The 23,095-nt window shown below is 42.4% G+C and overlaps 2 non-coding genes across 2 annotated transcripts; both read right to left on the bottom strand.

Annotated features, from left to right (window-relative positions):
• Positions 1-19,081: 19,081 nt before the first annotated feature.
• Positions 19,082-19,154, bottom strand: trnav-aac. The gene has a single exon. It is a non-coding gene; the product is annotated as a tRNA-Val (tRNA).
• Positions 19,155-19,724: 570 nt separating this feature from the next.
• Positions 19,725-19,797, bottom strand: trnav-cac. Its single transcript has one exon. It is a non-coding gene; the product is annotated as a tRNA-Val (tRNA).
• Positions 19,798-23,095: the final 3,298 nt, after the last annotated feature.

The raw sequence follows: 23,095 nt of genomic DNA on the forward strand, positions 1-23,095 counted from the left end.
GCTGTAATACACAGGTCTGTCGTGTTTTTTTTTTTATTTTCTTTGTCGTGGTCATGATTGTTTTTGATTGTTGTTGTTTTCTGTTGTGCACTTTTGCTCAGTAAGGTGCTTTATAAACAAAGCTGGCTTGGCAAATTGTTAAATTGACTTGAATTGATTGTTTATTGTGTTAATAAACTTGAAAACAATTACATCAGCATACTTTTTTTCATTATTTACATATTCATTATAATCCTTTTCCAGACTAGTAACGAAAATCAACAGCCATTTAACAAATATAGACCAGAGGTTCTGTTCGCTGAAGAAAAGCATAGGCAATTTAGCAAGTGCAGTATGTAATCAAATGTAGTTTAAGACGTTTTCGCTTTCCAGTCTATTTGGCTCGTCGTTCTTCATGAACATGTCTATGTATATAATCAGGTTTCAGCTCCTGTCTGTTCAATTTCAGTAAATTCGGTGATGGGGGACATTTTCTTGTCTATCGGTGCTGCTCAGTTAATCCAAGGAGGCATCCATCTTTCTTTTCTGTTTACCAGACTCTGACTTCTGATTGGTGTAGAGCGATCACGTGACGACCGTATCACCACTTTCGAAGTAAAATGTTGTTACGCTGAACAGTAGGTAGTGCCGATTTACGGGGGCGATCACGGGGCTTGAGCGGGATAATCAGCTCCGAACTTCGGAGTTAAGCTAAAGGCGAACCGGTCTTTCTTTTCGAGGAGGAGTTGTGTGGTCCCCAGACTGTGGAGCGAAAATCTGTTTCTGAAAATCTTTTCTGGGTTGACCTTATAGCCTTTTGGATTTAAAATCTTATTGTTTGACAGTCCACAGGTCTGGTCAGTCAGTATTGATGTTTACAGAAAAACACCAAAAAATGACTGAATTACAGGCTAAAAATATTATGAGAGAAACAATGACAACCCATTCAACGTGTAAAGTTGTCAGCCATTTTATTTTTCATCCTAAACGAACAATTGCACACAATGTAATTGTCAACTCCTGACATGGTTTTAACAGCATTTACAAGGTATAGCAAAAAAAAAACAAAACAAATTAAAGCTGCAAGCAGCGATGAAGGCCCTCGCACCTCTGGCGCCGCTCCGGCCTATTGCACCGCCCCCTCGGCCTGCAACCTCCCTCCCCAAGCAAGCTCGCTCTGGCTGGCAGCCTTAAGCTCAGTCGTCCCCATGTTTCTGCCTCGTGTGGTCATTGTCTCTCTCTGACCATCATCTCATACATCAATGGGCCTAATAATGACATCAGAAGTGGTCATGACCTTGTTCTGACCAATAGTGTGAAACAAATCCAAACAAAATCATGCTTTTAAAATCTGCAGATATCAACATGGCCAGTAGGTGGAGCTATAGTGTTTGATCTTGTACTAACATGTTGAGGTTCGGACTTTAATGACAACTGCCAAGTATCACGTCATTGGGTCAACCGAGTCCAGAGTTATAGCCACTTCCTGTTTGATGGCGAGGGACAGAAACCTCACAGGCAGCCATTTTATTCATGATGGTGTAAGCAGTTTGTTATATTGTGAGTCATGTGTTCATCAAGGATAATATTGATGAGTTTGAGTAGGTGTGTAGGGTTTTCAATGGGAAAAAAGGGGTACTTCCTGTTTCCAGGGGGCGGGGCTATGGCGTTGAAAACATCAGGACATGAAGAGGCTTTTTGGTTTGTACTGGCATGTTATATAATTATGCCACATTTCATGAATGTCAGTCAAAGCAGTGGTTGGAGCCGATAGAATAAATAATTATAGGGGGCGCTATAGAGCCACATAACCATCATATGTCTATTTAAATCAGTTCCAGGCCTGACCACTGTCCTTCCTGCCGAGTTTGGTGGAGATCGGGAGTACTATGGGTCAGTTGCAAATACTTCCTGTTTCATGGCGATGAACGCCATTCGCCATGGTTTTGCTTGAGGAAGGAACTTGAGGATTGTTTTCATTAGTATCACGAAAGAGTTTGACCTAATCTGAAGCACTTTTGAGTGTGTGGAGTTCATTCCTGAGGAGAGGGACCCCAGTGTCTGAAAAAGACACTTCCTGTTGAAAGTGGGCGGGGCTTAGACCAAGACCAGAAGTAGTTCAATGTATCTGTTCAGGAACAGACCCTGAGTAATTACTGTGAGTGTGATGGTGATTGGATGAAAATTGAGGGATTTATACTGATTAATGATGTCATGGCGTTTTATCCAAGTTTGTCATGACAACACCGTCTGGCCATGCAGCGTTGAGCAATGACAGTGACAACATCTGGACATGTAGATGTGGTCAGCATGGAAATGACATCAAACGGGGCCATTTTGGTCAAGATAGGTTGTTTTATATGTAAGTTATGTCAGTTTCGTTTCTCATGGCGAGATATCAAAGTTTGAGGCCACGCCCCCGCCATGCCCTTTCTCCTTTGAGAAAGTTTTGCATAACTTTTGATCACACATGCCTCTGGAAGCTTCAGAGTGATTTTGAGGTAAATACGATAAAGTCTGTAGGATTAGTTCGTTCAAATGCAATGGCAAGAAACAGGCAAAAATGACCCTAAAAATGACACTTTTTTCAAAATGGCCGACTTCCTGTTGAAATTAGCCTAGATGTGTAATGGACAATTTTGTACATCCTGGCATGATAAATCAATGTTGTTAATTTCATGCATGTCGGTCCACGTATTGGGCGGGGCTGGTTGATAGAAATATTGTAGAGGGCGCTACAGAGCCACTATGTCACTATTCCAGCAAATGTCAATTTGGCTCAGTTCCTCATCTGACTACGATCCTTCCTGCCGACGTTGGTGGAGATCGATTGTACACCGGGTGAGTTACAAGTACTTCCTGTTTGGTGGCGTCGGACCAATATTCGCCATGGTTACGTTCGGCTAAGGGACTTTAGATTTTTATTGTGGCATCATGAAAGGGTTTGACCTGTTGTGAAGCACTTTCAAGTGTCTGGGATTCATGCCTGAGGAGCAGGACCCCGACATCTGCAAAAAGCACTTCCTGTTGAAAGTGGGCGGGGCTTAGGGCTAGACCGGAAGTGGTGATATGGGTTTGTTCGGGACCAGACCATGAGTATTCCCTGCGAGTTTGATGGTGATTGGGTGAAAAATGAGGGAGTTATACTTGTTTATGATGTCATGGCGTCTTATCAAAGTTCGCCATGGCGCCACGGTCTCGCCTTGCAGCGTAGAGCAACAGTCTTTACCGGATATCATCACCAACTTGTTTAGAGGTGTCTGATCCAGTTTGACCTCAGTTGTGTTGAAAATGTCAGAGAAGTGGGTCTTCGAGTAAAAAACATGACTTCCTGTCGCCAGGGGGCGTGGCCTATTCATAATCCAATAATGACCACGTAGATGTCTTGAGGATGGGACTAGTATCAGACATGGCCATTTTGGTTCAGAAATGTTGTTTTATGTGGGAGTTATATCAATTTCGTCTTTCATGGCGAGACATCAAACTTTGAGGCCACGCCCCTTGTACGCCGTTACTCCTTTGAGAAAGTTTTGCATAACTTTTGATCACACATGCCTTCTGAACATCCTCAGCCATTTTGGTGTCAATCCAACAATGTCTCTAGGAGGAGTTCGTTCAAATGCGAAGTCAGTAAACTGCCAAAATGGCGACTTTGACCCAAAATGGCCGACTTTGTGTTTTTTTTAGGACAGTGCTCCAAGAGGATTTTTTGTTCGCCCCACCATTTAGAACAAGTGTACCGATTTTCATGAAGATTGACGACATGCAGTGGCGGGGCATCATAAATAGGTGGCGCTCTCGTTCAGTTTTGCCCGAACAGTCCCGAACACCCCACCATATGTAAATTTACGCATTCCTTTGGGGGGGTAGGCAAAATTTGGTGAGTTTTCGAGCATGGGCAGTACCCCAAAAATGCGTTTGAGTTTTGAGAAGAATAATAAGAATTAAAGCTGCAAGCAGCGATGAAGGCCCTCGCACCTCTGGCGCCGCTCCGGCCTATTGCACCGCCCCCTCGGCCTGCAACCTCCCTCCCCAAGCAAGCTCGCTCTGGCTGGCAGCCATACGCTCAGTCGTCCCCATGTTTCTGCCTCGTGTGGTCATTGTCTCTCTCTGACCATCATCTCATACATCAATGGGCCTAATAATGACATCAGAAGTGGTCATGACCTTGTTCTGACCAATAGTGTGAAACAAATCCAAACAAAATCATGCTTTTAGGATCTGCAGATATCAACATGGCCAGTAGGTGGAGCTATAGTGTTTGATCTTGTACTAACATGTTGAGGTTCGGACTTTAATGACAACTGCCAAGTATCACGTCATTGGGTCAACCGAGTCCAGAGTTATAGCCACTTCCTGTTTGATGGCGAGGGACAGAAACCTCACAGGCAGCCATTTTATTCATGATGGTGTAAGCAGTTTGTTATATTGTGAGTCATGTGTTCATCAAGGATAATATTGATGAGTTTGAGTAGGTGTGTAGGGTTTTCAATGGGAAAAAAGGGGTACTTCCTGTTTCCAGGGGGCGGGGCTATGGCGTTGAAAACATCAGGACATGAAGAGGCTTTTTGGTTTGTACTGGCATGTTATATAAATATGCCACATTTCATGAATGTCAGTCAAAGCAGTGGTTGGAGCTGATAGAATAAATAATTACAGGGGGCGCTATAGAGCCACATAACCAGCATATGTCTATTTAAATCAGTTCCAGGCCTGACCACTGTCCTTCCTGCCGAGTTTGGTGAAGATCGGGAGTACTATGGGTCAGTTGCAAATACTTCCTGTTTCATGGCGATGAACGCCATTCGCCATGGTTTTGCTTGAGGAAGGAACTTGAGGATTGTTTTCGGTAGTATCACGAAAGTGTTTGACCTGATCTGAAGCACTTTTGAGTGTGTGGAGTTCATTCCTGAGGAGAGGGACCCCAGTGTCTGAAAAAGACACTTCCTGTTAAAAGTGGGCGGGGCTTAGACCAAGACCAGAAGTAGTTCAATGTATCTGTTCAGGAACAGACCCTGAGTAATTACTGTGAGTGTGATGGTGATTGGATGAAAATAGAGGGATTTATACTGATTAATGATGTCATGGCGTTTTATCCAAGTTTGTCATGACGCCACCGTCTGGCCATGCAGCGTTGAGCAATGTCCAGGTGAAAACATCTGGACATGTAGATGTGGTCAGCATGGAAATGACATCAAACGTGGCCATTTTGGTCAAGATAGGTTGTTTTATATGTAAGTTATGTCAGTTTCGTCTCTCATGGCGAGATATCAAAGTTTGAGGCCACGCCCCCGCCATGCCCTTTCTCCTTTGAGAAAGTTTTGCATAACTTTTGATCACACATGCCTCTGGAAGCTTCAGAGTGATTTTGAGGTAAATACGATAAAGTCTGTAGGAGGAGTTCGTTCAAATGCAATGGCAAGAAACAGGCAAAAATGACCCTAAAAATGACACTTTTTTCAAAATGGCCGACTTCCTGTTGAAATTAGCCTAGTTGTGTAATGGACAATTTTGTACATCCTGGCATGACAAATCAATGTTGTTAATTTCATGCATGACGGTCCACGTAGGGGGCGGGCCTGGTTGATCAAAATATTGTAGGGGGCGCTATAGAGCCACTATGTCACTATTCCAGCATATGTCAATTTGGCTCAGTTCCACTTCTGAATACGATCCTTCCTACCGAGTTTGGTGGAGATCGATGGTACACCGGGTGAGTTACAAGTACTTCCTGTTTGGTGGCGTCGGACCAATATTCGCCGTGGTTACGTTTGTCGAAGGAACTTGAGATTTTTGTTGTAGTATCATGAAAGGGTTTGACCTGTTGTGAAGCACTTTCAAGTGTCTGGGGTTCATGCCTGAGGAGAAGGACCACGACAACTGCAAAAAAGCACCTCCTGTTGAAAGTGGGCGGGGCTTAGGGCTAGACCGGAAGTGGTCATATGGGTCTGTTCGGAACCGGACCATGACTAAGCCCTGTGAGGTTGATGGTGATTGGGTGAAAAATGAGGGAGTTATACTGATTTATGATGTCATGGCGTCTTGTCGAAGTTCGCCATGGCGCCACGGTCTTGCTTTGCAGCGTAGAGCAACAGTCTTCACCGGATATCATCCCCAACTTGTTTTCAGGTGTCTGATGCAGTTTGACCCCGGTTGTGTTCAAAACGTCAGAGAGGTGGGTCTTCGAGTAAAAAACATGACTTCCTGTCGCCAGGGGGCGTGGCCTATTCATAATCCAATAATGACCACGTAGATGTCTTGAGGATGGGACTAGTATCAGACATGGCCATTTTGGTTCAGAAATGTTGTTTTATGTGGGAGTTATATCAATTTCGTCTTTCATGGCGAGACATCAAACTTTGAGGCCACGCCCCTTGTACGCCGTTACTCCTTTGAGAAAGTTTTGCATAACTTTTGATCACACATGCCTTCTGAACATCCTCAGCCATTTTGGTGTCAATCCAACAATGTCTCTAGGAGGAGTTCGTTCAAATGCGAAGTCAGTAAAATGCCAAAATGGCGACTTTGACCCAAAATGGCCGCCTTCCTGTCTTTTTAAGAACACTACTCCAAGAGGATTTCTTGTTCGCCCGAGCATTTGGAACAAGTGTAGTGATTTTCATGAAGCTTGACGACATGCAGTGGCGGGGCATCATAAATAGGTGGCGCTCTCGTTCAGTTTTGCCCGAACAGTCCCGAACACCCCACCATATGTAAATTTACACATTCCTTTGGGGGGGTAGGCAAAATTTGGTGAGTTTTGGAGCATGGGCAGTACCCCCAAAATGCGTTTGAGTTCGGAGAAGAATAAGAAGAAGAATAAGAAGAAAAAACGCTTGCATTACAATAGGCCTTCGCACCGCCTTCGGTGCTCGGGCCTAATAAGAAGAAGAAAAAACGCTTGCATTACAATAGGCCTTCGCACCGCCTTCGGTGCTCGGGCCTAATAAACAAACAAACAAACAAAAAATGTTCTGACGTCTTCATCAGAAGTTGAAGTCTCATTTCCTGCAAGCATAAGGATTGGGGGACATAGCAGGCGTGAGTGTCGGTTTATGTTTACATAGCTGGTGGCCAGGGCCGGATTAAAAGTGCATGGGCCCCTGGACACAGAGTATCCAAAGGGCTCCCCTACCCATGACAATACTGTGAAAATGACACAATGTAAACCTACATTTCTCAGTTTGTGGTGTCAATAGCAACACACTACACATTGCTGTGTAACTCACTGGCTTATGTACATTTTGCTTCATGTCCATCAAGGCGGTCTACATTTCAGATTTTTCCATTACTCAATCACAAACACACAGTCACACCTACTAATGTTTCTTTCCTGTGTCTGTCCTCCTCACCTGACTGTCTCTCAGTGCTTTTGTCCCATCTCTCTGTCATGGCTTCTGTCTCTTTCTTTCTGTCTCACAGCACTCCTTAGGTCAATACTCCTCAGCTCTCCATCCCTGCCTTGATGTGTCTCAGCCTCTTCCATCTCGTGATAAAACAATATGGAATCAATTCAGATAAACTGTACAGCAACAGGGCTGCCAACTTTTCAATAATCCTTGGAGTGAGATTTGGTGGAATCGACCAAAATTTTGTTGCATACACGGTAGCAGGACATGAGACACATTTTGACTCATTTTGTGCAGGTTTAATCATATAATAGCACTCAGGAGTAACAAAAGATTTAAAAAGTACGTAAATAGGTCTTCAAAGTACCAACACAAAAGAAGGGATAATGAAATGAAATGAATGAAATGAAAAATACTTTATTAATCCCAAAGGGAAATTCAATATTGTAGTAGTAGTAATTTTTTTTTTTTTTTTTTTTTTTTTTAGTAAAGTAAAACAATCACATTAATTAATTAAGGGCTTTGTTCTTCAGCCTGATAGCTGCTGGAAGGAAGGATCTTCTGTATCTCTCTGTCTTGCATCGGACTTGAACAAGCCTCCCACTGAACACACTCTGTTGTTTCGTCACGGCGTTGTGTAGAGGGTGTGAAGGATCTTCCATTATCCTCGTCAGCTTGTACAGAATTCTTTTTTTGATGATCAACTCCAGCGGCTCCAGAGTTACTCCAAGCAGAGAACCGGCTTTCTTGATCAGTTTGTTAATTCTTTTCAAGTCTCTGGTTCTGATGCCGCTGCCCCAGCAGATTGCTGCAAAGCTGATTGCACTTTCAACAACAGACCTGTAGAACATTTGCAACATTTTGGTGCAGACGTTAAAAGATCTCAGCTTCCTTAAGAAGTAGAGTCTGCTCTGACCTTTCTTGTAAATGTACTCAGTGTTGCTTTTCCACTCAAGTCTGTTGTCCAGCTGAACTCCAAGGTACTTGTATTCCTCCACCACCTCCACCTCCTCTCCCATGATGGAAACACTTCTATGTGTGTTCTTGTTCCTCCTGAAGTCAACAATCATCTCCTTTGTTTTCTTGGTATTCAAGATGAGATGATTGTCACCGCACCATTTCACAAACTGACCGACCAGTTCTCTGTACTCTGCTTCTTGTCCATCACTGATACACCCAACAACTGCTGAGTCATCAGAGTATTTCTGCAGATGACAGAACTCAGAGTTGTACTGGAAGTCTGAGGTGTACAGCGTGAATAGAAATGGTGAAAGTACAGTCCCTTGTGGTGTTCCAGTGCAGCTGACCACCATCTCAGACACACAACCTTTCAGTCTCACAAACTGTGGTCTGTTTGTGAGGTAGTCATAAATCCAGGTGGTTGTGAAGGGATCCACCTGGAATTTCTGCAGCTTCTCACACAGCAGAGCAGGCTGAATCGTATTAAAAGCACTTGAGAAATCAAAGAACATGACCCTCAAAGTGCTGCCCCCCCCCCCCCCCCCCCCCCCCCCCCCCCCCCCCCCCCCCCCCCCCCCCCCCCCCCCCCCCCCCCCCCCCCCCCCCCCCCCCCCCCCCCCCCCACCCCCCCCCCCCCCCCCCCCCCCCCCCCCCCCCCCCCCCCCCCCCCCCCCCCCCCCCCCCCCCCCCCCCCCCCCCCCCCCCCCCCCCCCCCCCCCCCCCCCCCCCCCCCCCCCCCCCCCCCCCCCCCCCCCCCCCCCCCCCCCCCCCCCCCCCCCCCCCCCCCCCCCCCCCCCCCCCCCCCCCCCCCCCCCCCCCCCCCCCCCCCCCCCCCCCCCCCCCCCCCCCCCCCCCCCCCCCCCCCCCCCCCCCCCCCCCCCCCCCCCCCCCCCCCCCCCCCCCCCCCCCCCCCCCCCCCCCCCCCCCCCCCCCCCCCCCCCCCCCCCCCCCCCCCCCCCCCCCCCCCCCCCCCCCCCCCCCCCCCCCCCCCCCCCCCCCCCCCCCCCCCCCCCCCCCCCCCCCCCCCCCCTGACTGGTCCAGATGAGAGTGGGCTCTCTGAAGCAGGTATATGATTGCATCTTCAACCCCAAGCCCATTACGGTATGCAAACTGTAATGGGTCCTGAAAGGTGTTCACCTGCTTGCTGAGGTGAGCCAGTAAGAGTCTCTCCAGGACTTTCATGACGTGAGATGTCAGGGCGACTGGTCTGTAGTCTTTTGGTTCAGCTGGTTGTGGTTTTTTAGGCACTGGAACAAGGCAGGATGTTTTCCACAGCACCGGGATTCTTTTCTGGCTCAGGCTGGTGTTGAACAGGTGCTGGAGAATCGGACATAGCTGTTTTGAGCAGGTCTTGAGAACTCTGGGACTGACACCATCTGGACCTGCAGCCTTGTTCTGGTTCAGTTTCACCAGTTGTTGCATGACTTGGTTACAGGAGACAGACAGAGTGGAGGTGGAGGTAGAGGAGGTTTCAGGAAGTCCTGATGTGGAGGGAGATGAGGTTGTGTCCAGGTCCTTGACTGAGCTGCAGGGTGACAGAGTGGAGGTGTGACAGGAAAGCTGTGGGCTCATGGAGGGTGTGTGGCTAGTTGGGGTTGAAGCAGGAGGTGAGCTAAACCTATTGAAGAACCTGTTCAGTTCATTCGCTCTGTCCAGACCTCCATCAGTCTGATCCTCCTTTATCCCGAAGCCAGTGATCTTCTTCATTCCTGACCACACATCCCTCACATTGTTTTTCTGAAGCTTACTTTCCAACTTCTTCCTGTAGTCCTCCTTGCACTTCTTCATTTGTGTTTTAAGTTGTTTTTGTGTGGACTTCAATAACTCCCTGTCTCCATCCCTAAAAGCTTTCTTTTTGATGTTCAGCAGCTTTTTCAGGTCACTGGTGATCCAGGGTTTGTTATTGGGGAAGCACCTCACTGTTCTTGTTGGAACGGTGCTGTCCACACAGAAGTTAATATAATCTGTCACACACTCAGTCAAGGCATTGATGTCATCTCCATGAGGTTCACATAGGACGTTCCAGTCTGTAGCCTCGAAGCATCCTCTCAGAGCATCTTCAGCTTCATTAGACCAGGTTCTAATAGCCTTTCTAATGACTGGTTGTTGCTGAACGATGGGCTTGTAGGAGGAGGAGAGAAGAACTAGGTTATGGTCTGATCTTCCTAAAGGTGGCAGGGCAAAGGAGCTGTATGCATTTTTAATATTTGCATAAAATAAGTCCAACGTTTTGTTTTCTCTGGTGGAGCAGCTGACAAACTGTTGGAAAGTTGGTAGAGTTGCAGAGAGGGAGATGTTGTTAAAATCTCCAGAGATCGCCACAAATGCGTTTGGATGTTGTGTTTGAAGCCTGGCCACTACAGAGTTAATGACATCACAGGCTGCGTCTGGAGCGGTACCAGGTAATATATATACCGCTACCAGAATAACGCATATGAACTCTCTGGGTAAATAATACGGGCGGAGACTCACAGCTAGCAGTTCAATGTCTCTATTGCAGATTTTCTCTTTAACAGTGACATGTTCAGGATGACACCAGCGCTGGTTTACCAGCACCGCAATTCCACCTCCCTTCAGCTTCCCGCTGAGTTGTTTATTGCGGTCTGCACGGACCGTCCTGAAGCCGTGTACAGACGCATTACAGTCTGGGATGTGTTCATGCAGCCATGTCTCGGTGAAGCACATAATACTGCACTCTCTGTATTCTTTAAGAGACCTGGTTAGCACCTGAAGTTCATCAATTTTGTTAACTAGCGATCTCACGTTTCCCATAACAACCGTTGGAAGAAACGGTTTGAATCGCCACCGTTTTCTCTCTGCCTCGCTCCTGCCCTGCATCCTCTTCTCTTTCTTTTCAACTCCGTTGGGATTTGAAGTGTTGTTTTACTGATAATCTTGAGTTTGGAGAGTTTTATCAGTTGATCCCGATGGTAAACAAGTCTCGTTGCCATGGAGACTCACAATAACAAGTCTTGCAAAAAGAAAAAATATTCAGAAAAATCTCCCGTATAGCACAGCCTCTGACCAGCGCGAAAAAATCTACCCGAACAGACACAGATTGACAGCTGATATCTTAAAAAAGACGGCTATATTGCAAAAAAAAATCATAAGTTAAAAACAGAGCTACTACAATTGCTGCTGCCACCTAGCGGCGCATTCTAGAACATAATAAGACAAGACAAAGGAAATTTCACAATAATAATTTCTCAAGCTTTGTCTGCCTTGTCAAACTGGCTTTTGGCCTTTTTGGGGGGCCTTAATTATCAGCTCATCAAGGTGTTGAGAATGTACAAAAATGAATACAGCATGTGGAAAATAAGATAACAAGACTATCTTAACCTGCTTATAGCAGAACATACAACAGAATAAAAGGTAATGTCAGTGTTACTGAGATCATTTAGTTTGAATCAGCTGCAAATGACTGATTGTAAACTGAATAACTTCAGCCTCGTTTAGACGTGATGATGGACCTGTTATTGCTGGGTGTGAACCTGAGGACTATGTGGTTCATGATGTCAATTTTTGCCAAAACTGATGTTACAATGTTTAAGTGGTGCTGAAAGGTTCAGTATATATGATTGTTATGCAGTCATAGTCAGACAGTTCCCAGTAAGGCAGTTTACAGTCAGACAGCAGCTTCAATACAAAACATGACTCAATGACATTTACTGGAGAATAAATTTCAACATAATTCTTTTAAACATATTTGTTGGAGCACATTTCCAACAATCACTTATAATAAAGTCTTTCTGTAAATATAAATAAATCTGTGTAAAGTCGGACTATATGAATTTTATTGTGCTGGATTTTTAAGGCAAACCTCCAAATTCATGTAAGAAATCATAATAAATGTATAAATTTGATATTCACTTGGAATATTTTCTCACCTAAATCCATATGACTTATACGGAAGAGTATTAGAGCCACTGAAGAAAAAAAAATAGAACTGAGACAAAAGTCAGAATTCTGACTTTAATCTTAGAATTCTGAGAAATGTTTTAAATTTTAATTTTCAATAAAATGTTGATTGTTCTACCAAATGTGTATTCTGGTCATGTGTGAAAATGTTGATTATATGTTCATTAGGCTCCTTCAAATTAGTAAAAAGCTTACAGAAAAACAAACATGAACTTCAAATACAATTAATTTTTGTGTCAAATGACATTAAATAATTTGATGTATTTCCAGTTGTAACCTGATGCACAGATCTGCTGCAGCAAAAGGATCTGCTGGAGCCTCCCACCCATTTCCCTCCATCAGTAGACAGCACAGTTCAATAACAGTTTGATCACATGGAAATTGTCCTTTAGGAGAACGCTCTTCCGCACACAAAGTGACTTCCTCCTTAGAGATAGGTTTTTGTCGATCCTCAGCATCATGGAGTTCTGGGAATAAGTACATCACAACTGGCTGCCTTGACACAGCACCACCACTTCTTGGTCTGATCCTGTGTGCATTACTCGTGTTGACAACCTTGTCAAGTTCAACCTGCACAGGAAGAAGCATTGTAAATACTGATTACTAACAGTGTTTCCCAAAGCACTTTATGGTCAAGGCAGCCACCTTAACTAAAGCTGAAGGCGTGAAAGACCTGTAAATTAATTAAAATCTTCCTACATCATGCACAACCAGCACTCCCTAATAGTAAAGTCAGAGTGTTAAAAAAGAGGACAACATTGCTGTCAGTGCTCAGCAACATGATTGTGCTGCTTCTCTCAACCACTCTTTTGAGTACTCCTCTGCAACTTTTCATTCAGAAGAGTCAGCAGAGAGTGATTCAGTGGGACAGTAGGTGCACTAAGGGGTCACATACAGTGAAAATATAATTGTGATAAATAATTAATATCAAAATATTGATTTAAATAATTGTGATTAACATTTTGACCAAAAGGGCTTGTTGTTGGATAAGAAAACCATCCACCTCTCTGTGACCTCAATATTAATAAGTTGGAAATCTTTCAAATTAAATTTATCACAAAACTGGCTAGTTTTAAACTTATAAAGAGATGATTGAGCATTTTTAATTGAATCCAAGTTTTTTTACACACACGCATGTACTTTTGTTTTCCTTTTGAAATATTTCTGAAAGTGCACATGGTTGTATAACTTGATATATGAATTATTTAAAACTTAGAGTGGCTTAATCTGTATCCTTATATTTCCATATACAAACTTGTGAATGGCCCACCTCCCCAAAGAAAAGTCCTGTGGTGTGCCGTAATAGTAATTATGATATAAAATTCCAGAAATATCATACAAAGAAGAAAACTAGGCCGATATTTTGTCATGGTTATACTTTCACCACAAGAGGAACAATTCTAAAATAATTACTTTGTAATTTTCCAACTACATGGTGCACAAATCTAAAATGAATAAGTCTAGAGCACCTTGATACATAACAACCTGCTCAGTATTGCAAATCTAAATAATCCCATTTAATGTTACATTGAACTACGATTTGACACATCAGAAAAAGGCCAGCAGCAGTTCTGCCCCACTTTAGGCTCGTTCATAAGGTCTTGTAAGTTCATTCATTTATTCACTTTATTTTATAATAGAGTGTGTGCAATAAAGTATAATTCAATTCACAAAAACATACCACCAGCATATTTAGGCAGGGATTCCTATCACATACTCTAACCACAGACCGTTACAGTAATGTGATATCATGCACTTCAGGTTGGCTGATGTGAGTTAGGTATGTAAACAATGAGTTGTACGTTCGGTGTAAGCAGAAATAAACTGTTAACCAGTTACCAGCGGAGTCCGCATTGTTTGAAGACAAACAGTGAAGGCATAACAACGTGGTTGTCATATACAGGGCCGGTCCTAGGCCGGCAGATGCCCTAGGCCAAACAGGAGGTTTGCTCCCCATCCTACGCGGCAAAATTCTTACCTAAACTGAAGCTGCATAACTCAGCCACACACATTTTATAAATAATGTACAAATTCTTGTCTCTTTATTAACAATCAAAACAAAGTCACGCTGAAACACTCTAAACTAAACAAACCACTACAAAAATAATAAATAGCACAAAATAAATAACATTTAGTTAAAAATAAATAACATTTAGTGCAAAAGTCCAGGGCAAGAAATGGCACTGGTGCGAATCCAAAAACAATGTAAAACGGTGCAATAAAAAAAACACACATTAAACTATAAAAACTGCTACAATTACAATAAACAAAACACAATAATGCCACTGTGTAAAACAAAAAAATTAATCAAGCACCCACCCATTAAGCATTTTTGAAGCATGTTTCATATGTAAGTTGTAACACAGAGTGGTTTAGTTATTGAAATAATTCCCGCATGTCCTTCCAGCCACTCAGTGAGACACAGACAGGCAGCCTGTCTGTATTTAATCACCTGACATTTCTACATTGTGCATTCAGTGTTCTTCATTTAGATCATACAAATCCAAATATTATTTAATAATTGTTGGATAAAAAATATTATAAAACGTAATAGTACTGCAGTCATTACTCTTTGTTGAATTAACCTACATTCCTCTCTAGCAGCTTCTACAGGTGTTGTTGTGGCTGCAAAAATGTTCTGGACAAATTTAACACATTACTTTAAATTTTATAGCACTAACATTAAATAGCAGTACCCTACCCTTACAATAAACAAACAGTTGCATAAATACTGCTTTGCAAATACAATTAGAAAATGTTTACGTCGTATCAAACCTTTGTCATTTTGACATTATGCCCTTCATGTTTTTTTGTTTTTTTTTTTTCATAATATTGGTGGCACTTGAATTGTTATGTTGTTCAGATATTGTTGTTACGGTGCAATAGCATCTATGTTAGCTAGCGTTAGCCCACTGTTGATGTCAAAATGAAAAGTTAACACACGCTGCCTTATTGTTCAGTAACTCCGACATACCTCTACTTTGGGCTCGGTTTTCCTCCTTCCTAAGTTTTCTGTAAGCAGCACCTGACGGCTTGGATTGTCTTTTCATTATAAAAGTTTTTTTTAATGATTTTCTTGTTGGCAACATACGACAAGGCGAAGTCGTCCATCAGTATTATCATTACGAACCTGGATGCGCTGCTCCCCTCCCTCCACTCTCACCTGCCAGCCCGCAGCAGTAGGAGCAGCAGGTCAGGCGAGGAGGTCATCATCACAGAATATATATATATATATATATATATATATATTTTTTTTTACAACAATTTGGCGCCTCTTCCAACAGATGGCGACCTAGGCAACCACCTAGATAGCCTATGCCCAGAGCTGGCACTGGTCATATTGTCATTAGCCGACAAACGGGTCTGCCGTCTGCCATTCGCTAATGTTTAGCTTATGATAGCATGCAAGCTAGCCTAATCAGAAACGTTGCTTCACACTTTTTAATGTACAAAAATCACAAACTGGTAAATATGTTTTACCCACCTTTTGCTTCTCAAACAAGTATATTTGGTCTTCTGAGAAAGACCAAATCTCAAAGAAAATCATTATCTTTGTAATTTCTCTTCTGCTCTCCCACAATGACACAGACACTAATGTCCTCAGAATTAAAGTCAGAATTCTGACTTTCCAGCAGTCTAGCAGCAGGCAGATGTAAATCACCTCCCCAAAAAGCAGTGACATTGTACAGGATCAACCAGCTCTACATTTTCTCCCTCTGATAGTACCTGATATTACCTGCCTGCTGCGCCAAAGGACTCAGAGTAATGTCTGTCCCTACCTTTGCTGCACCTGTCCGCCTCCTCTTCCTATTTAGTTCACCTCATCACCTCTGCTTGTGTGTTATGGTAGATTCTCTGATGTTTAATGAAGATTGTTGTCTTCACACACACATCAAACTGTGCATCGTTGCTGTCTGTGGGGCTTAATATATCTCCCTCATCACTGTATGTAGAACTGATCACTGAGCAGCGGATGAACCGCGCTGCTGCGACGCGACGCTGCACCTTTTCTACATTTGCCAGAAGAAGACATAGTTCCTATTGTCCTGAAAGTAAAGTTATATAAATGCTGTTAAAGGATGAATAGATATTTCACTATTGATTGGCACATCACTACTATTTATTCTTCTCAGATAGATCATATCGTAGGCCCGTACCCACTTATTTATTTATTTGTTTCACCGTTATTTGTTTGCTCTGCAGCAACAACCCGCCTGAGCCCCTCCCGCTTCTCTCATTCCAGCTGTTGCGCCAGTTTAGTTCCCATTCCCGCTCCCAGTGGCTGATGAGCGCCGAAGAAAAGCTAGCTCTGAGCTTTTCTCGTGGTCATGCACACGTTCGGGATGTTTCCAGTCAGAAAAACCACTAATGAACTGTTTTTTCTTTGATGCAAATAACATGCAAGGGGAGCAAAAACTGTTACCTGTAGATGGTGAATAGGTGATCCAGTCTGGAGAGGCTTTTTTCTCCATTTGGAAGATGGCAGCACATTTGATCATGTGTGGGGGAGCGCACTTTGCCGCCCAAGCCCCTATTGGTTGAAGCGGGATATTTGCTGCCCTGTTGTGAAAGGCCACAGCTCCACGAAACATTGATTGGTCTGGTCTGGAGGAAAGACTTGAGGCATTTCCTAAGAAAGAAGCGACAGTACCCTCTGCTGGACAAAGAGCGAAACAACACTTTAGTGGTAGGAGCAAAGTCAGACTACTGTGTGCAGATTCTGCAGAATCTCTGCAGCAGAGACTTTCCCAGGTCAGCAAATGTATGTTTAGGATGGAAGCTGGTTTTCTATAGAAGGGCATGAGTGTCAGTGGGTTTGAAAAAAACTTTCAATTCCAGTTTGAGGGTCTCTGAGAAATTATTCCCTTTGTTGTGTCTAGAAAATCTACTGAATGTGTGTTTCTGGTTGAAGTCCTGCTTCGAGTACCGCAGGGAGCTCTCCAGGTGTCATCGAGGAACCCGTAGTAATGTGAGGCTTTGTTTCACAGCTTTCTAGGGCTGAAGTCTTCCAGTCTGCCATAAAAATGTTGGCATAAACTGGGGCAAACTTTTTCCCCATCGCTGTTCCCTTCACCTGTAAGTAGAACTCACCATTAAATTCAGTCTCTTCTGGTTAAGTTCCCTTCCAGCAGCTGTAGCAGCTCTTTATCACGTCTCTTTTTGTTGGGGTATTTCTGGAAAATCTTTTTAACTGCTTCAATTCCTTCTTTTGTGTCTATGTTTGTATACAGACTGTCAATGTCAATTGTGAATAAAATACCTTTTCTTCTAGGAGTTCAATTTGTTTAAATTTATCTTATCTTATTTAGTGGTCAATATATTCAGCTGTATAATAGGTCTCACTGTTACGGTCGGACACGATGAGGCGTCCAGGAGGGACCTGAAAGGTGAGCGGCCATTTGGAGGGGTCCTTAGGAGTCTTGGGCAGCATATAAAAGCGTCTTGCCCTCGGCTCTGAGGAGCCCATCAAGTAGTTCTTCTGTTTTTAATTAATACATTTCTTTAAATATAAATTATTAATAATTTTTATCAATTATAGGTACAGTTTCTATATAAATAGGTCTTTTCAGTTTAGTGTAAAAGGTGTATCATTAAATTGTCTAAAGCCTTCTTTTACATATTGATCTCTGTCTAAAATCAGTACTCCACTCCCTTTGTCAGCTGGTTTTAAAATGATGTTTCTATTTTTTGCCAGTTCCTTTAAAGCCGTGTTCTCCTCTGGAGTGATGGTAAGTTTAAGGTGGCTTATTTTAGCCAATTTATTCCCAATTTACCTGGTCATTCCAGTGCTGTAACATGGCAAGACCCGTTTTCAGGGTCCAGTGAACATTATTTTTCTCAGTGAAGAACATTTCACCAGAAAGTGCTGGGTTGTGATCCTCCAGAGTTTGGATGTAGCTGTTCAAGTGTTCAAGTATCAGCTGTTCTCTGCAGGGAAGAGCAGGAGAGAAGTTTATGACTGGGATAAACACCTGAACATCAAGTAAGATGTCCTGGAGTTCTGGATATGACCTGCGGTCATGTCTGGAAGTATCTGAGGTCAAGACACTGAAGAGGGCCAGAATCCTGGCACGTGTAGGGGATATTTCTCCATAATTGACCAGAGAGGTCAATATGTGCCATATCTGTTGATATATGGACATAGGATACTGCACGAGGACTGTATCTGTTGCTATACATGTAGGACACTTGCTGAATTCTGTCATTTGGATATATGACCTTAAACACTGAAAGCAGATAAATATTATCTGAAATAGTCATTGTGCTACATTTAAAACTAGAAAACCCAGAGTGTTTTTTACTCCTGCTATCATGCCCAGAGGACAACCAAAAGACTGTGTGGTTTAAAATTAGCAACTCAACGTCCTATAATTAGCCGCCATTCATTTGTAAATGCAGCCATTACCTGACTTGATCGACTGTCTGACATGAACACGCTCAGATCATGGGGGATGGGTATGCTTGCTTACTAATTTCACTGAGCTTTAACCCTTTGTCTCATTTAATGCCGCTGCTACTCTGTAATGGTCTAACACAGCTTTAAAACTACTGTTGTATTTTATTGTCGTCTATTGTTTATACCATTTTGTATTTTACATAGGGTGCCACTGTACAACTGGCCAACAGGACTACAGATGAAAATTAGCACTTGGCGTCCTGTGTTGATGCTATGTGAAATTTTTGTTGGCTAGGTAGCCTGTCTCATTTCACAAACGTTAAGCAGACTTCGAAGTGTGTAGACTACGGAGGACAGGAATGTTATAAATTCAAATTGAAAGCGGTTTGCAACTGTCTGAAAGATTGAAATTGAAATCTTTTGCGATCCAATGTGCGTTTGCCATACCCACTAAAGGAGGGAAATAAAACTTAAATATGTTTCCGCCCGGTTTCGAACCGGGGACCTTTCGCGTGTTAGGCGAACGTGATAACCACTACACTACGGAAACCTGCCACGTATGAACATAGACACGTAATAACTCACATATCGGCACGGTATGTGTTTGGTGAAACTTGCTTTTTTGTCTTTTAAATTATAAAAGCGTCTTCAAGTCCACAGTTAAAGCTCCGCTCTAGAATCTTTGGCCATAATTGTTCATTATCATTATTCATAAAGATTACTATAAAATTGAGTAAGTTATGGGTATTTATAAAGTGCATGCACCATTAAAACGTTATGAGTGAGCTAAGCTGATTGTGGCAAGATGGCCGCCAGCACGGACATTCGACTCCATTGGCCAAAAGCGTGGTTGAGACATCTAGGGCCTTTATTGTAGATATCTATGGTGATAACCGCTACACTACGGAAACCGTTAGTTATTGGTGCGTTTAGGAACCCAGTACAAAGTGGGCCACAAAGCGATCCGGTTAGTTAAATGCCTGTTAATTGGTACACAGCAATGTTGTGAACACTACATTTTTTGTTTAAGTTAGAATAGAAGGCGGTTTACAACTTTATGCGATCAAGTATACCTTTACCGTACCAGATAGTCGCAGAGGAGAAAAAAAAAAGCATAAATTGTTTCCGCCCGGTTTCGAACCGGGGACCTTTCGCGTGTGAGGCGAACGTGATAACCACTACACTACGGAAACTGACATGCATGTAATCCTAACTTGCTTTCCTGTGTTGAACACATACTAGGCCATGCAGCGTACTGTCTTGTTTGTGGCCACATTTGTGAATCAATCAAGGGGAAAAATGATAAGATTGTTTCCGTCCGGTTTCGAACTGAGGACCTAGTTAAGCTCAACTCTCTTCACTGTTATCATCCATTCTCTATTGCAGTTCTTACTACTACGGATGAAATATATGTTTGGCCACTAGCGAGATTTTGGGGGCCCTGTTTCCACCTCTTCAGTTAGGGTTAGGAAATGCCGGTGACTTATTCTAAACATTAGATAGACGGTGAAGACGCACGAAGTGCAGACAAACTTATTTATATGAATACTAGATTCAAAGAGATATAAAAGAAAATGGCTTGCTCAAGGCTGATAATGAAAAAATGGTGCAGGAAATTGTCCAGAAGCCGCAACAGAAGCAGCCACAACCACAGCAGACACCACCAAAAAAAGAGGACAAGAAACTGTCTTGCCTGTGCTCAGCTAAACTCACACTTGGTGATGGATCCTCTGTTCATTTTTTCTTTCAGTCTGGGGAGGTCAAGTTCTTCTAGTGCTCCAAAAAGCTGTACCAGAGAGTCCACACATACACAGTGGGTTCCCCGGGGTTGCAGGGAAATATATTTATTGCCCTGCCAAGGTGTTTTCCCTGTCTCAGGCAGAGGGGATAACCCATGAAATGACCTGGGGAGAAGTCCAACAGTCCTCCTTCTACGAGGCTGAAAGAAGTGATGGGCAGCAGAAAAGAGGAAGTAGTGGCTCATATAAACTCCTGGGTTAAAACATGGACCATATTAAGTGGTTTCTGTTATCTGAGTTTCATTTATCTGATCACTATTTCAGCTTTTAGCCACACATGATATTGTGTAAAATTAGGTCATTGTCACAGTTGTAGCAAAAAGTCATCCAGTTTTTCCCCAAGAGTGAAACTAGACACAGTTTTGTGGGTTTTAATGAATAAAGTGTAAATATTGTATCAGTAAACAACAGCTGTTGTTATGGATGTGTGTTACTGATTAAACTTAAATGTTTGTTCAGTCTTTATTTGTATTTCTGTTTGCTTTTGTTTGTTTTGATGTCACGTCAGTCCATGCATGGTGCTTGAAGTTTAGAATTTCAAGTTGGTATATGAAATCAGTGTAGAATAATAATCACTGTTTTTAGTTTTTATATTATTTTTTGTCTATTTTTCTTTAGAAATATCTTTTTAGTTAAAAGTCTCATATCATACATATTTTCAGCAACTTCATACGAAAGGTCCAACAACATTGTTTTCAAAGTCTATTACCCCATATTCAGCCTTGGTCCTTAATTTCCGCTATTCCAAAAGTGGCTCTAGTGAGCTCCACTGAGTACAGGCTGTTTCTGTGTCGGAACCTTTTCGTGCTCATGAGTGGTGCCTGTCCATGCCCCTCTCTTGGACTGGTGCCTCCTCTGTGATTTTAGAGGGCAGGCTCAGCTAGCTGGGGAGTCCCCACTAGGAAATGGTTATTTCCCTTTGTGAGTTCACAAAGAGAAGGATTTCAGACTCACCAAATTTGAGCACACATTCACTAAAAAGTGGAGCAAGCAAGTGAGAGAGAAGACAGAATTTCCTCATTTTAGGGCCTCATACACAGACTATATGGACACATAGTGTGAATTTTGCATAATATGGGACCTTTAAATACTGGTCATTTCTGTGAAATGTTGACTTTATTAAAACATATTATAAATGTTAACGTATTAAAGAACCCCTTGCCTGTTATATAACACAAGCTCACACAGATGTATAAGAAAAATCTCAAATTTTATTAGTTAAGGAAGTCTTTAAGAACAAGCTTTATGTTAAAAGCCAAAATCAAAACCAATTAATTTATAATGTATTTTAAAAAAGGATTATTTCACACTGTAACACTATAAACATCGAAGAGTGAGATTAATTGAACCGAAGTTGCTCTGACAGAACTGGGATTCGGTCCTGTATTTCCAATGAGTGCCGGAAGTGTTGCACTTTTATTGCCGTTTTATTGGCTATCACTCGGTTAGACCTTTTGCGGCTGACAACCTGACAACCATTACACTGGAGAATATGTGATTGATGACGTAATGTTCATTACTTAGGCCCACTTGTTTAACATGTCCTGAAAATATCATTAAAATATAATCACTTAACCCCGTAAATTTACAACAAATTCTAAATCACTTAAAACTGTGTTAAAGTCTGAGATGCAAATTTTTGTTGAAATAAAACCAGACAAATGGACCAAACATCTTATATGTGCAGTCACACACTGATCATGCTTACTTGTACTGCAGCTGTGACCTCAAGTAGAAAATTATGCCTATTTACTTTTTCATCAAACATCTTTATTAGATACTTAATGAAAAAGAATGTTTTTACTTTTACATTTGTGTATTTGCTGCCCAGTATGTTGCCAGAGTGGGGGAAGTTCATCCATGTGGGTTAGTTTGTAATTATGTTTGCTCTGTTTATGTTCCTCTTTTTTCTGTTGCAAAAACTTTGCAAATCACACGTTTAGCAGAAAGCACACACACATTGCTCGAGAACTAAAATAGTTTTTTATTGTGATGGACTCAGAATGTAAATTCAGCAGTGTTTCCCCTTTTGGGCTTTTGGGAAATATTAATGCGGGAAATTCCTCACTTGCAGCATTTCTTCACATTTGAGTTCACTGTTTTTTCAGAAGTTAAAAAGACAACAAAACGTTAACTGCTATGACTTTTAGGAAACAGCATTATATGTCAACACATGAGAAATCACACTATTTATTTATTTTACAAAAGCTAAACCTAAATTAAGAAGCAGTGTGTGAAAAAACTAAATTTTTCATCTCCTGCTAATCAATGCACTGATTAACTGATCATCACCTATGTGAGCTCATCTATAAAAACAGTCAAAAGAGCTAAAATAAAGGCAACTGGATGTCAGTTTCCTGGTTTTTTTAAGAAGCTGCCTCTCATTTGAAAGTTTTTTTCAGTTCTAGCCAGTTAGTGGGGAGTTTCAACTTCTTATCATTAAAGGAACATTCACAGATTAATGGTGGTTAAGGACACATTGTTTTACTCACCTTACCATTGTGTGGGTCGTTCAAGTCGTTGTCACCTGTGCATTGTTTACCGACCTACCTGACTCTCTCTATTCACACTGCAGTTCAGTGTGAATAGAGCTTTACAGAGCCCCCCCGCCCCAATATGAATAGGACAAATCCGATTTTTTTTTTAGATATGATCCAGGCTGCTTTCATGTGGTCTTAGATTGGATAGCTAT

Source organism: Melanotaenia boesemani, chromosome 15 (assembly GCF_017639745.1).
Source record: "Melanotaenia boesemani isolate fMelBoe1 chromosome 15, fMelBoe1.pri, whole genome shotgun sequence".
Classification (NCBI taxonomy): domain Eukaryota; kingdom Metazoa; phylum Chordata; class Actinopteri; order Atheriniformes; family Melanotaeniidae; genus Melanotaenia; species Melanotaenia boesemani.